This window comes from Bubalus bubalis, chromosome 4 (assembly GCF_019923935.1).
Source record: "Bubalus bubalis isolate 160015118507 breed Murrah chromosome 4, NDDB_SH_1, whole genome shotgun sequence".
In the NCBI taxonomy this organism is placed as follows: domain Eukaryota; kingdom Metazoa; phylum Chordata; class Mammalia; order Artiodactyla; family Bovidae; genus Bubalus; species Bubalus bubalis.
Window position 1 is genome coordinate 112,519,443 of NC_059160.1, and position 15,481 is coordinate 112,534,923.

At 37.9% G+C, this 15,481-nt stretch overlaps 1 protein-coding gene across 10 annotated transcripts in view; it reads right to left on the minus strand.

Moving 5' to 3' along the window:
* Positions 1-15,481, minus strand: part of NAV3 (neuron navigator 3) — a 908,237-nt gene that overhangs the window by 223,619 nt on the left and 669,137 nt on the right. The gene's annotated exons all lie outside the window — the stretch shown is intronic.

Genomic DNA, 15,481 nt, shown 5'->3' on the forward strand with positions numbered 1-15,481 from the left:
TCTGACTCCCTGTGCAGCAGAAACATATTTTTTCCCACAGTGCTTGTAATACCATTTCCCTAGTTTCATATTTACAAACTGGCTAGTAACAAAGTAGGTGAGTGGATACAGTTAAAACAATTTATTAATGAAACAGACACAAGGGACATGTAGACCCAGCTATGAGGCAAGTGGGGGTAGATAAAATGAGTTAGAGCATCAGTGAACTAAGGATTTGCAGACATCTGGATGGAAGATTGTCTTCTTTTCCAGAAATGTTATCAAAGGAAACTTCTTCTAGTTAATAATTTGGATGGCAAAATGTATCAGAAACAAAAGAACAAAAACAAAAAAATATTTAGAAACTCACTGTGGGTCCTATACTAAAGAAAAGAAGCATCTGCTCATCTATCTAATAAAGTAGAATATCAAGGGAATGCTTTTTATTTCCTCTAACATGGAAGGGAAGAGGAGGAGTTTCCAGATAGCCAATTAAACAAAGGATGAAATTCATCTGGTATTCAAAACACAGAAGGATCCCACCTGCCAGAACCATCTAAAACAGCTTCAGCACAAATCTCTACGTGGAATTACAATATCCACATATTTATAAAGAAAGAATGCTTCTCAAAGTAAACAGATCCTGAATTTTGATTAGCTATTTTTATTAACCACCAGAGTCTCACTATTCAAAGTGTTGTCCATAGAAGAACAGAACTGGCATGACACGGACCTTCTTAGAGGTTTCTGTGGTGGCTCTTTGGTAAAGAATCTGCCTGCAATGTGGGAGACCTGGGTTCCGTCCCTGGATTGGGAAGATCCCCTGGAGAAGGGAACAGCCCACTCCAGTATTCTGGCCTGGAGAATTCCATGGACTGTATAGTCCATGGGGTCACAAAGAGTCAGATGTACTGGTCTGTTCCCAAATCAACTGACTCAGAATCTGCATTTTAACAGGATTCTTATACATAATTGGGCTTCCCAGGTGGCACTCGTGGTAAGGAACCTGCCTGAATGCAGGTTCATCAATGCAGAAGACATAGCCTGTAGCCTGCCTCAGTCCATGGGAGATGGGTTCCATCCCTGGGTCAGGAAGATCCCCTGGAGGAGGGCATGGCAACCTACTCCAGTATTCTTGCCTGGGGAATCCCATGGTCAGAGGAGCCTGGTGGGCTGCAGCCCATAAGGTCGCAGAGAGCTTGACATGGCTGCAGGAACTAAGCATGTGTCATCTCCCTTAGCTTTCTCAACACAACGCTCTCTCTTGAGCTACTCCTCCTCTTCCTTCCCAGACTCAGGGTCATTCACCATACTCATCTTCTGAATTTTGCACTATAACCATGAATATTTTCAAAGTCATAATCCAAGGCATCAGCTGATCTATTCCTCCATTTTGTTATATCAAATCTCTATTTCATAATCCAATCTCAATTCTAAACTCAGCCTCTTTTCTAAAATATCTCATCTCCTAGATAAGCTACCTGAATCTATCAGCTACTAATAGATTTCTCCCAGATATTCCCCAAATGTTCAAACCTCAACTCATTATTCTTCTTCCAAATCATCCTCTTTCTCTTTGCTGTTGCTCTTTAAATTTAGTGTCAAATATTTTTTTTTCCATTGAACAAAGAACTTTATCTTGATCATGACCCACTCCATTCTTCCCTCTGTGTCATCCTTCTCATGGATTCTAATAATGACTCAGGTGACTAGTCTCCTTGTTATCAGTCCTTTTTTTTTTCACAGCTAGTCAAATTCATTCCTCTCAGAGTCAACAGAACTAACTTTCCCAAGAAAGAATCAGATCAGATCAGATCAGTCGCTCAGTCGTGTCCGACTCTTTGCGACCCCATGAATCGCAGCACGCCAGAACTCCCTGTCCATCACCAACTCCTGGAGTTCATGTCCACATTTTTCTCTGAGCTTGCTGTTGACTACCCATTGTCTGCAGGACAAAGTCCAAACTCTGTGATCTGGTTTACAGAGTGCTTCTGTGTGCCTCCTCAGACTTTCCTACAGCTTCCTTTCCTCGGCACATCCTCCACCCCATGTTCTCCACTATCACCATATCTCAGCCATGGCCTGGGTCCTCTTCTCCCAGCTCCCTGCATTTCCTCATGAGGTTTTCTTCAACATAAAACACCATTACTTCTCTTCCTCACTTTATGATATCTTCAGTTCAGTTCAGTCGCTCAGTTGTGTCCAACTCTTTGTGACCCCATGAATCGCAGCACGCCAGGCCTCCCTGTCCATCACCAGCTCCCAGAGTTCACTCAAACTCATGTCCATCGAGTCGGTGATGCCATCCAGCCATCTCATCCTCTACCGTCCCCTTCTCCTCCTGCCCCCAATCCCTCCCAGCATCAGAGTCTTTTCCAATGAGTCAACTCTTCGCATGAGGTGGCCAAAGTATTGGAGTTTCAGCTTTAGCATCATTCCTTCCAAAGAACACCCAGGACTGATCTCCTTTAGAATGGACTGGTTGGATCTCCTTGCAGTCCAAGGGACTCTCAAGAGTCTTCTGCAGCACCACAGTTCAAAAGCATCAATTCTTAGGCACTCAGCTTTCTTCACAGTCCAACTCTCACATCCATACATGACCACTGGAAAAACCATAGCCTTGACTAGACGGACCTTTGTTGGCAAAGTAATGTCTCTGCTTTTGAATATGCTATCTAGGTTGGTCATAACTTTCCTTCCAAGGAGTAAGCTTTTTTTAAATTTCATGGCTGCAATCACCATCTTCAGTGATGTTGGAGCCCCCAAAAATAAAGTCTGACACTGTTTCCACTGTTTCCCCATCTATTTCCCATGAAGTGATGGGACCAGATGGCATGATCTTCGTTTTCTGAATGTTGAACTTTAGGCCAAATTTTTCACTCTCCTCTTTCACTTTCATCAAGAGGCTCTTTAGTTCTTCTTCACTTTCTGCCATAAGGGTGGTGTCATCTGCATATCTGAGGTTATTGATATTTCTCCCGGCAATCTTGATTCCAGCTTGTGCTTCTTCCAGCCCAGCGTTTCTCATGATGTACTCTTCATATAAGTTAAATAAGCAGGTGACAATATACAGCCTTGACGTACTCCTTTTCCTATTTGGAACCAGTCTGTTGTTCCATGTCCAGTTCTAACTTTTGCTTCCTGACCTGCATATAGGTTTCTCAAGAGGCAGGTCAGGTGGTCTGGTATTCCCATCTCTATCAGAATTTTCCACAGTTTATTGTGATCCACACAGTCAAAGGCTTTGGCATAGTCAATAAAGCAGAAATAGATATTTTTCTGGAACTCTCTTTGTTTTTCCCTGATCCAGCTTACTTCTACTTTAAGATCCTATTCAAATGGCACCTCCTTGTTGAGGCATTTCTCAAGTACTGTAGAGTTAGTTTTGTCCTCCATGAGTCCCCAGGTCTTTACTCATCTCTAAGTGTCTGGTTAATATGGAAATTTATCAGGGTAAATGTCTGTCTCCTGAACAGACATCATTGTTCACCAGGACAAGGGTTATGGTATGTTCATTTCTGCATTCCCAGTTCCTACCATGGGTTTGAAGTGAAGTAAAGTGAGGTCACTCAGTCGTGTCTGACTGTTTGCAACCCCATGGACTAGAGGCTAACCGACTCCTCTGTCCACAGGATTCTCCAGGCAAGAATACTGGAGTGGGTTGCCGTTTCCTTCTCCAGGGGATCTTCCCAACCCAGGTTACGAACCAAGGTCTCCCACATTGCAGGCAGACGCTTTACCTTCTGAGCCACCAGGGAAGCCCATCATGGGTTGGCATGTGTTTAATACTAAATAATTGATTGCTATTTACTGGCTGCTGCTGCTGCTGCTAAGTCGCTTCAGTCATGTCTGACTCTGTGCGACCCGAGACAGCAGCCCACCAGGCTGCCCCGTCCCTGGGATTCTCCAGGTAAGAACACCAGAGTGGGTGGCCATTTCCTTCTCCAATGCATGAAACTGAGGTCACTCAGTCATGTCCGACTCTTAGCAACCCCATGGACTTCACCCTACCAGCTCCTCCGTCCACGGAATTTTCCAGGCAAGAGTACGGGAGTAGTAGTATTCAACATTGGGCTTCCCAGGTGGCTCTAGTGGTAGAGAACATGCCTGCCAAATGTGGGAGAATAAGAGACATGTGTTCAATCCCTGCATCAGGAAGATCCCCTGGAGGAGGGCATGGCAACCCACTCCAGTATCCAACAATGGTAATTATATCATCATTTTATAACCAAGTGAAATTGTTTTAAGAATGGAGTTATCAAAATTATGCTAAAGGAGGGAAAACAACATGTCTTCACTGTGTCCTTATTAAGTGATGTTAGCCTTTAACATTTATTATTCACAATAGTCCTGCAAAGTTAATGCTCTATTCCTCACTGAAAAATATGAAAGTGATGCCTTTAAACATTAACTCACTTGTACAAGTTATGCATCTTATAAATGATAGTAATTAAATTTAAATGTTTATCTGTTGAATTCTATAAACTATGCTGTGTTCTACTATGACATATTTACTTGCAAATTAAAACTGGCAATATTTTAATGCTTATTTTTCTATGAATTCATTGCCCTTTGGATTTGTGAATAACTTCTTCAGGGTGTTATCTTTTCCAGTGTCAAATACATCTACTTTCAATAGATACTCTTCAGCATTCAGAGAATGAATATTAGATCATTTCATTCAACAGATTACTTTATGAAGAAATATGAATACCTGTGGCGGATTCATTTTTATATTTGGCAAAACTAATACAATTATGTAAAATTTAAAAATAAAATAAAATAAAAAAAAGAAATATGAAATAGGCAATAAAAGAAACTTTAAATTGTAAGGTATTTTTAGTATCCAGGCAGATCTCCTAAAAAATCCCCCAATTAAACACTATATTTAAAATTTTTAAGCCACATTTAGTAAGAACTAGAAAATAAGTTATACTACTTATAACTTGCCACTCTTATGTTCATTACACACATAACCAAGCAAGCAATCACAGAACTTTTGAACTTTTTCTGCTGAGCGCTATGGTAACCTCAAAATCTCTGGCCAGGATTCCAGGAACTCATATTAATTAAAAGGCTTGGCATGAGTGTAAAAACTTCCTTGATTCCCTCTTTTATACTCTCACCCAAATATAAAAAAGATTTTGAGTGGTTCGGCGCAGGACTTCTTAGAAGATTCTATTTCTGTTGTAATTATTCTAACAGTGGACTTCCATGCAGCAATAAAAATTATATAATCTTATTAGTTAGCTTTCATCTTCAAAAATCAAAATGGACCCAGATATTAAGGATATATGCATCTTTTTAAAATCACCAAGGTATACCATCTGAACATCACACATCTATTATTTTTTATCTCCATTGGTTACTATTAAGCTTCTGAATATCTCATTTGTTGTTGTTCAGTGACTCAGTCATGTCTGACTCTTTGTGACCCCATGAACTGCAGCACTCCAGGCTTCCTCATCTGCCGGGAGCCGGCGAAAGACATTCCACTAGTGACAAAGGTCATGTCGCCGGCTCCTGGCACTCATCCTTCACTATCTCCTGGAGTTTGGTCAAATTCATGTCCATTGAGTTGATGATGCCATCCAATCATCTTATCCTTTGTCATCCCATCCTCCTCCACCCTCTATCTTTCCCAGCATCAGGGTTTTTTCCAAAGAGTCAGCTTTTCACATCAGTTGGCCAAAGTAATGGAACTTCAGCTTCAGCATCAGTCTTTCCAATGAATATTCAGGGTTGATTTCTTTTAGGATGGACTGGTTTGATCTCCTTGCAGTCCAAGGGACTCTCAGGAGTCTTCTCCAGCACCACAGTCTGAGAGCATAAATTCTTTGGTGCTCAGCCCAACATTATGGCCCAACATTCACATCCATACATGACTACTGGAAAAACCATATCTTTGACTATACAGACTTTTGTTGGCAAAGTAATATCTCTGCTTTTTAATATGTTGTCTAGGTTTGTCTTAGCTTTTCTTCCAAGGAGCAAATATCTTTTAATTTCAGGGCTGCAGTCACCATCCACAGTGATTTTGGAGACAAAGAAAATAAAGTCTGTCACTCTTTCCATTTTTTCCTGTCTATTTGCCATGAAATAATGGGAACAGATGTCATGATATTCCTTCTTTGAATGCTGAGTTTTAAGCCAGCTTTTTCACTCTCCTCTTTCACCTTCATCAAGAAGCTCTTTAGTTCCTCTTTCCTTTCTTCCATTAGGGTGGTATCATCTGCATATCTGAGGTTATTGATATTTCTCCTGGCAATCTTAATTCCAGCTTGTGATTCATCCAGCCTGGCATTTCTCATGATGTACTCTGCATGGAAGTTGAGTAAGTAGGGTGACAATATATAGCTGTGGCGTACACTTTTCTCAATCTGGAACAAGTCTGTTGTCCCATGTCTGATTCTACCTATTGCTTCTTGACACGTGTACAGGTTTCTCAGAAGGTAGGTAAGGTGGTCTGGTATTCCCATCTCCTTATGAACTTTCCACAGTTGTTGTGATCCACACAGTCAAAGGCTTTAGCATAGTCAATGAAGCAGAAGCAGATGTTTTTCTGGAATTCTGTTGCTTGTTCTATGATCGAACAGATATTGACAACTTGATTTCTGGTTCCTCTGCCTTGTATAAATCTCATTGGAGATAGTTAATATTTGAATTGTCTTAATTGGTACTTAATTAGTATGATAATTAAATACTCAGATGGGAACCTGGAGAGGCACATCAACTTACTAACAAATTGAGACTTTGTCCTGAATATAGCATAGAATACCAAAAAGTTTAAATTGTAGAATAAATAATAAATTTCCACATTAGTGAGATCCTTTTCTTCAATATGTAATGAAGAAATTGGGGCACAAAAGAGGTTGGGATATTTAGTAAGCTTGGAACCAGACCGCATAAGAAATCACTGCTACTGCTCAGGAAAGATCTGATGAGGGCCTAAATGGAGGCAGAGGCACAGGAAATAAGAAAAAATGATTAATGAGATAAGTTATAATCATGGACATAGGAACTGAAGGAAAAAACCTAAGACGGCTCCTGGACCTTGGCTTGAGCTGCGTAGTACAGTTATATAAGAGCAGAGAAAAGAGATGTAAACATCTTTGATACAGTATAAAAAGAAAAAAAAGAGAGAGACTCCACTTGTAACTTATGTTAACTAGTCAAAGGATGAATAAATAACAGGAAATAATAGAAAGATGGATATTCACAGGTGGGTAAATCCACTTTCACAGCAGAGAGAAAGATCACTTCATGATCTTATTATAATAGCTCTCTTATAAAGCACACAAGACTTTTGGATACTGAGTGAATCAATAGATAAAGAAGACATTGACTTCATACCCCTATGGTATTTAAAGTGGCAGATGCACATAAATATTGAGAAATTTGATTGAGTTTTGTGTTCCACTTATTCTTTTTTTTTTAATTTAATTTTATTTTTAAACTTTACAAAATTGTACTAGTTTTGCCAAATATCAAAACGAATCCACCACAGGTATACATGTGTTCCCCATTCTAATAAGCATATATTGATTGATATTATCCACCAATTAATAAATCATTAAAAACACTATTATTGACCACTGACAAAGTATCAGCATTGTTGTGACCACAAAGTTCCAATATGGAAAATTTGCTTTAGGCATGTGGGGATGACCACTTCACTCACAGAAGTATAACCCTAAATACCAGGTATTTTAATTCAAAACCCTTCCTAAAAACATGGCTTGATATTTAACGGAAAATGAATTGACTTCAAGCTTTGAAGGAGAAACCCAACAATTAGGCAAGTGTCCAAAAAGTGACACATTCAAATATTTATTCTCTGTGAATTATTAAAATGAAATGTCAGTAGTAAAGATCTATCATAATATACTGGTCAATAGCACAGTCTCTAGAATGCTCAACCTGAATCCTAGCTCAGCTGTTCTCTGTGCCTGTGTCCTTGTGGGTTAAATAAGGATGACAATGTTACCTACCTCATGGTTTTCATAAGGATTAAATTGTAAATCACTTAAAAAGGTAGCCAGTAGAAATAAGTGTTGGAACAGTTTAAAAGACAACTCAGTAGAATTCAGATGAATGTTTGGAAGTTCCTGGATTCACTAAGCCCCCATGTGAGGTTCTATAAATAGTCTGGTGAATTCAGTACAACATAACTTCCTATGTTCTTATAATCACTCTGCCCTCCTGTGCTTGGCATTATTCTCAACACCACATTCTTTGGTCCCACCTATCACTTTCAATGTTACTACATTCTTACTCTAAGACCAACAAGCATGGATTCCTCAGGGCAGTGCATGAGCTTTAACTCTGGCTCTCAGTCTCCTGGTTTATAATTACTTTGAGACCATGGTTTCTTGTAAGCAAATACAGTTGTCTTAATCCCCTTCAAACCTCCCTGGATACCACTCACTCTTTTTGTTTCCTAAACTCAACAATAGCCAGCCCTATAGGTCTTTATAATATTATAAAGAATCATCAGAAATTGTCCCAATAGGTCATCCATGAACCACCATTCCCATCACGACATGCAGAGGGTAAGCCTTCCAGAATTTATAATTCTCAGCGCTGTATATAATCCTCAAAGTATCTCAAATACATGTTTCATAAATTTTTATTTTGTGATATGTCATTAGAAGAAAATACAGTTTTGATATGTTTAATGCTATAATACATTTGCTTTAATATTCAACCACAGTTTTGTGTTAGATTTGTACTCAAAATTTCAAAACTAATTAGAAAGACAAAGCTAACATGCCTCAGAAATAACAACAAAAATAATTTGCCTTTAAGAAGGTAGCTAATGGGCTCTCATAATTTAAATACTTTGCAAAACAAACAAAAGGAACAATCTCTTGTTTGCTTACTTGACCAATAAACCTTTGCTGTCTCCAGAGTTTGTTCTGAGACCTCATTTTCTTTACAGAAATGGAAGAGCATGATCCTCTCTTTCTGAGTAATCTCTTCCATTTCTATTGTTTCAACCAACAAACCATTGCTAAGTCAATGTTCCCAGGTCCGTATAGCAGTCCCTGACCTTTCCTCTGGGCTCTAGAGCCTCATATTAGGTATCACCATCTACAAGTCTCAGTGAAATATCAAATTCATAAAGGCCAAAGCTAAACTTCTTTCTCTGCGTCTCCTTCTCATGTGTTTCTACCACAGCATTATTATTTTTTTTTCCTTATTAAAAGACATTACCACAAATGAGCCAGCAAAACTAGAAACATGATGATTTTTTGGCCCTTATCTCCAAACAGCCCAAATCCATTTTCCTCATCCTACCCTCATGCCTACTAGCATTAAACTGTTCAAACTCCTTCTCTCAAAGAATATCTTTTCTCTATGTTGTCATCAAGGTCAAGTTCCCAATTTATAAATAGCATCATCTTTCCTCTGTTATAAAATTCCCAAAGCAACTCCCTTTACCTTGGAGAAAGAACAGTCAGCTCCTAGATGGAGCATCCAGAGACACATAAATTGACCTCTGCCTTGTTCCCTATCCTATCATCAAACCCTGTGACAATTTAAACCCAGAGCTGTAATCAATTGCTTGGTACTCCTGTCATTAAGAAGTGGGGTCTTGGGCTCCTCAGGATTCACCGTGAGGGGTGGCAGCATCTGCTGGGTTTCAGTTTTGAGAGCCCTCATTCACATTTGGAGGCCAGAAATCGCTGAGGGCTGTGTCATTTCTTGTTTGTTGATATGGCAGGAGATGGTTTCTTTTCACACAGCAACCATACCTACCAACTATATTTACTACAGGCAGCCTTAAAAGCCTTGTCTCTTCTGACCTCACTCTTCAACCAGGCTCTACTGTGAAATTTGGGGAGATAAAACATCAGAAAATTAGAAAAGCCAAGCACTGAGGTCCTGCTACTGGCTGTTGGCTCCACTGCTCCTGATAAAGTTTGAGACATTGGTTGTCATCTAAACAGCAAAGAAAACAAAAATACAAGCCCAGTTATCAGCAGACAGGATTACCACCTCACTCAGCCTTGCCCGTCAGAGGTGGGGAAAAGAAACTGAGCACAAATCTCACCCTATTCAAAGCTTACACAAACCACTGGACCAACCTTAGGAGGGCAGAAACCAAAAGGAAGAAAGAATTCAACCTTGAAGCCTGGGAAAAGGAAACCTCAAATACAGTAAGTTAAAAAAAAAAAATAATGAAAAGGCAGAGAAATGCTACACAAATGAAGGAACAAACTAGAAACACAAAAGTCCAAATAAATGAAGAGGAAATAGGCAAACTACATGAAAAAGAATTCAGAATAATGATAGTAAAGATGATCAAAAACCTTGAAAACAAAATGGAGAAAATGCAAGAATCAATTAATAAAACTTAGAAGGATTAAAGAATAAACATACAGAGACAAACAACACAATTACTGAAATTAAAAGCACTCGAGAAGGAATCAATAGCAGAATATCTGAAGCAGAAGAATGAATCAGTGAGCTGGAAGATAAAATGATAGAAATAACGTCTGAAGAGCAGAATAAAGTAAAAAGAATGAAAAGAACTGAGGATAGTCTCAGAGACCTCTGGAACCATATCAAACACACCAACATTCGATTTATAGGGTTCCCAGAAGAAGAAGAGAAAAAGGATATGAGAAAAATTTTGAAGAGATTATAATTGAAAATTCCCCAACATGGAAAAGAAAATAGTCAATCAAGTTCAAGAGGCATAAAGAGTACCATACAGGATAAATCCAAGGAGAAACACGCCAAGACACATACTAATCAAACTAACAAAGATTAAACACAAAGAATAAATATTAAGAGCAGCAAAAGAGAAGCAACAAGCAGCATACAAGGGAAACCACATAGACTAAACAGCTGATCTTTCATCAGAAATTCTGCAGGCCAGCAGGGAATGGCAGGATATATTTAAAGTACTGAAAGGGGAAAATCTACAAGATTACTGTACCAGGCAAGGATATCATACAAAATTGATGGAGAAATAAAAAGCTTTTCAGACAAGCAAAAGTTAAGAGAATTCAGTACCACCAACTAGCTATACAACAAGGGTTAAAGGGACTTGTATAGTCAAGAAATACAAGAGAAGAAAGAAGATCTACAAAATCATTCCCAAACACTTAAGAAAATGGCAAGAGGAACATATATATCAGCAATTACTTTAACTGTAAACAAATTAAATTCTCCAGCCAAAAGACACAGACTGACTGAATGGATATGAAAGCAAGACCCATATATATGCTGTCTACAAGAAACCCAATTCAGTCCTAAAGACACATATAGACAGAAAGTAAGAGGATGGAAAAATATATTCCATGCAAATGGGAAGCAAAAGAAAGCTGGAGTAGCAATCCCTCAATAATGTTGAGCAATAAACCTCAACAAAATTTTAAATAAACCTTAACATAAAGAAGATTACAAGAGATAAGGAAGGACACTACGTAATGATCATGGGATCAATCAAAGAGGAAGACATAACAATTGTAAATATCTATGAATCCAACATAGGAGCACCTCAATGCATAAGACAAACACTAACAGACATAAAAGGAGAAATTGAAAGTAACACAATAATGGTAAGAGACTTTAACACCCCACTCACACCCATGGACAGATCATCAAAACAGAAAATTAATAAGGAGACACAAGTCTTAAATGATACATTAGATGAGATGAATATCATTGATATCTTCAGGACATTCCATCCAAATGCAGAAGAATACACCTTCTCAATTGCAGATGGAACGTTCTCCAGGATAGGCCACATCTTGGGACACAAATCTAACATCAGTAAATTTAAGAAAACTGAAATCATATCAAGAATCTTTTCTGACCACAATGCTTTGAGACTAGATATCAATTACTAGAAAAGAAAAACTGTAAAAAACACAAACACATGGAGATTAAACAATACATTTCTAAATAACCAACAGGTTACTGAAGAAATCAAAAGGGAAATAAAAAAATTTCTAGAAACAAATGACAATAAAAACATGACAACTAAAAACCTAAGGGAAGCAGAAAAAGCAGTTCTAAGAGGGACATTTATAGCAATACAATCCCAGCTCAAGAAACAAGAAAAACATCGAATAGACAACCTAACTTTACATCTAAAACAACTGGAAAAAGAACAAAACCCCCCAAAATTAGTAGAAGGAAAGAAATCATCAAGATCCGAGAAGAAACAAATGAAAAGGAAATGAAACAAACAAGAGTAAAGATTAATAAATCTAAAAGCTGGTTCTTTGAGAAGATAAACAAAATTGACAAACCTTTAGCCAGACTCACCGAGAGAGACGAATCAAATCAACAAAATTAGAAATGAAAAAGGAGAGATAACAACAAACAATGCACAAATACAAATGATTATAAAAGACTATTATGAACAACTATATGGCAATAAAATGGATAACCTGGAAGAAATGGACAGATTCTCAGAAAAGTTCAATCTTCCAAGACTGAACCAGGAAGAAATAGAAATTATGAACAACCCAATTGCAAGCACTGAAGTTGAAGCTGTGATCAAAAAACTCCCCCAAAACAAAAGCCCAGGACCAGATGGCTTCACAGGAGAATTCTATCAAACATCTTGGGAAGAGCTAATGCCTATCCTTCTAAAACTCTTACAAGAAATTTCAGAGGAAGGAACACTTCCAAACTCAGTCTATGAGGCCACCATCACCCTGATACCAAAACCAGACAAAGATAACACAAAAAAAGAAAACTACAGGCCAATATCACTGATGAACATACATGCAATAAACCTCAACAAAATTTTAACAGAATTTAGCAACACATCAAAAAGCTCATACACCATGATCAAGTTGAGTCTATTCCAAGGATGCCAGGATTCTTCAATATACACAAATCAATCAATGTGATACACCATATTAACAAATTGAAAGACAAAAACCATATGATAATCTCAATAGATGCAGAAAAAGCCTCTGACAAAATTCAGCATCCTTTTATGATGAAAAGTCTGCAAAAAGTAGGCATAGAAGGAACCTACCTCAACATAGTAAAGGCCATATATGATAAGCCTACAGCAAACATTATTCTCAATTGTGAAAAACTGAAAGCATTTCCCCTTAGATCGGGAACAAGGTGTCCACTTTCACCACTATTATTCAACATAGTTCTGGAAGTCCTAGCTATAGCAGTCAGAGAACAAAAAGAAATAAAGGAATCCTGACTGGAAAAGAAGAAGTAAAGCTCTCAGTTTGCAGATGCTGATACTACACATAGAAAATCTTAAAGGTAGTATCAGGAAATTACTAGAACTAATCAGTGAATTTAGCAAAGTTGCAGGATACAAAATCAATACACAGAAATCACTTGCATATATATATATATATATATATATACACATATACATACTAACAATGAAAAATCAGAAAGAGAAATTAAGCAATCAATCTCATTCACCATTTAAATAAAAAGAATTAAGTATCTAGGAATATACTTACCTAAAGAGACAAAAGAACTATACACAGAAAATTATAAGACATTGGTGAAAGAAATCAAAGATAACATAAACCGATGGAGAGATATTCCATGTTCCTGGGTAGGAAGAATCAATATTGTGAAAGTTACTATACTACCAAATGCAATCTACAGATTCAGTGCAATCCCTATCAAATTACCAATGGCATTTTTCACAGAACTAGAACAAAAAATTTCCCAATTCATGGAAAAACAAAAGACCCTGAATAGCCAAAGCAGTCTTGAGAAAGAAGAGTGGAGCTGGAAGAATCAACCTTTCTGACTTCAGATTATACTGCAAAGCTACAGTCATCAAGACAGTATGGTACTGGCACAAAAACAGAAATATAGACCAATGGAAGAAGATAGAAAGCCCAGAAAAAAAAACCATGCACCTATGGGTACCTTATTTTTGACAAAGGAGGCAAGAATATACAATGGGCCAAAGGCAGCCTCTTCAATAAATGGTTCTGGGAAAACTGGACAGCTACATGTAAAAGAAGGAAATTAGAACACTTCCTAACACCATACACAAAGATAGACTCAAAGGATTAAAGACCTAAATGTAAGACCAGAAACTATAAAACTCTTAGAGGAAAGCATAGGCAGAACACTCGATGACATAAATCAAAGCAAGATCCTCTATGACCCATCTCCTAGAATAACAGAAATAAAAACAAAAGTAAACAAGTGGGATCTGATTAAACTTAAAAGCTTTTGCACAGCAAAGGAAACTATAAGTAAGATGAAAAGAAACCCTCAGGATGGGAGAAAATAATAGCAGATGAAACAACTGACAAAGGATTAATTTCCAAAATATACAAGCAACTCATACAACTCAATACCAGAAAAACAATCGAATCAAAAAATGGGAAAAAGACCCAAACAGACATTTCTCCAAAGAAGACATACAGATGGCTAATCAAACAGATGAAAAGATGCTCAACATCATTCATTACTAGAGAAATGCAAATCAAAACTACAATGAGATATCACCTCACACCGGTCAGAATGGCCATCATCAAAAAGTCTACAAACAATAATTGCTGGAGAGGGTGTGGAGAAAAGGGAACCCTCTTGTACTTTTGGTGGGAATGTAAATTGATACAGCCACTACGGAAGACAGTGTGGAGATTCCTTAAAAAACTTGGAATAAAACCACCATATGACCCAGTAATCCCACTCCTAGGCACATACCCCGAGGAAGCCAAAATCGAAAAAGACATATGTATCTCATTGTTCATGGAAGCACTATTTACAATAGTTAGACCATGGAAGCAACCTAGATGTCCACTGACAGATGAATGGATAAAGAAGTTGTGGTACATATATGCAATGGAATATTTTCAGCCATAAAAAGGAATGTCTTTGAGTCAGTTCTAATGAGATTGATGAACCTAGAGCCTATTATACAGAGTGAATTAAGTCAGAAAGAGAAAGATAAATATCATATTCTAACACATATATATATGGAATCTAGAAAAATGCTTCTGAATAGTTTATTTACAGGGCAGCAATGGAGAAACAGTCAGAGAGAATATACTTATAGACATGGGGAGAGGGGAGGAGAGGGTGAGATGTATGGAAAAGTAACATGGAAATTTACATTACCATATGTAAGATAGATAGCCAACGGGAATTTGCTGTATGGCTTGGGAAACTCAAACAGGGACTCTGTATCAACCTGGAGGTGTGGGATGGGAAGGGAGATGGGAGGGAGGGTCACAAGGGAGGGGATATATGTATCAGATCAGATCAGATCAGTCGCTCAGTCGAGTCCGACTCTTTGCGACCCCATGAATCTGGCTAATTCATGTTGAGGTTTGACGAAAACAACAAAATTCTGTAAAGCAATTATCCTTCAATTAAAAAATAAACTAATTTTAAAAAGTAAAATAAATGATAAAAAAAGAAGTGTGGTCTTTGTCCCACCCACTGTCCCTTTGAAGATGGGTGGTCTTGTCACTCCTTCGATTAGTAGGCCATCGTGTTTGAAGTACAATGTCCCTGAGATGCCCAT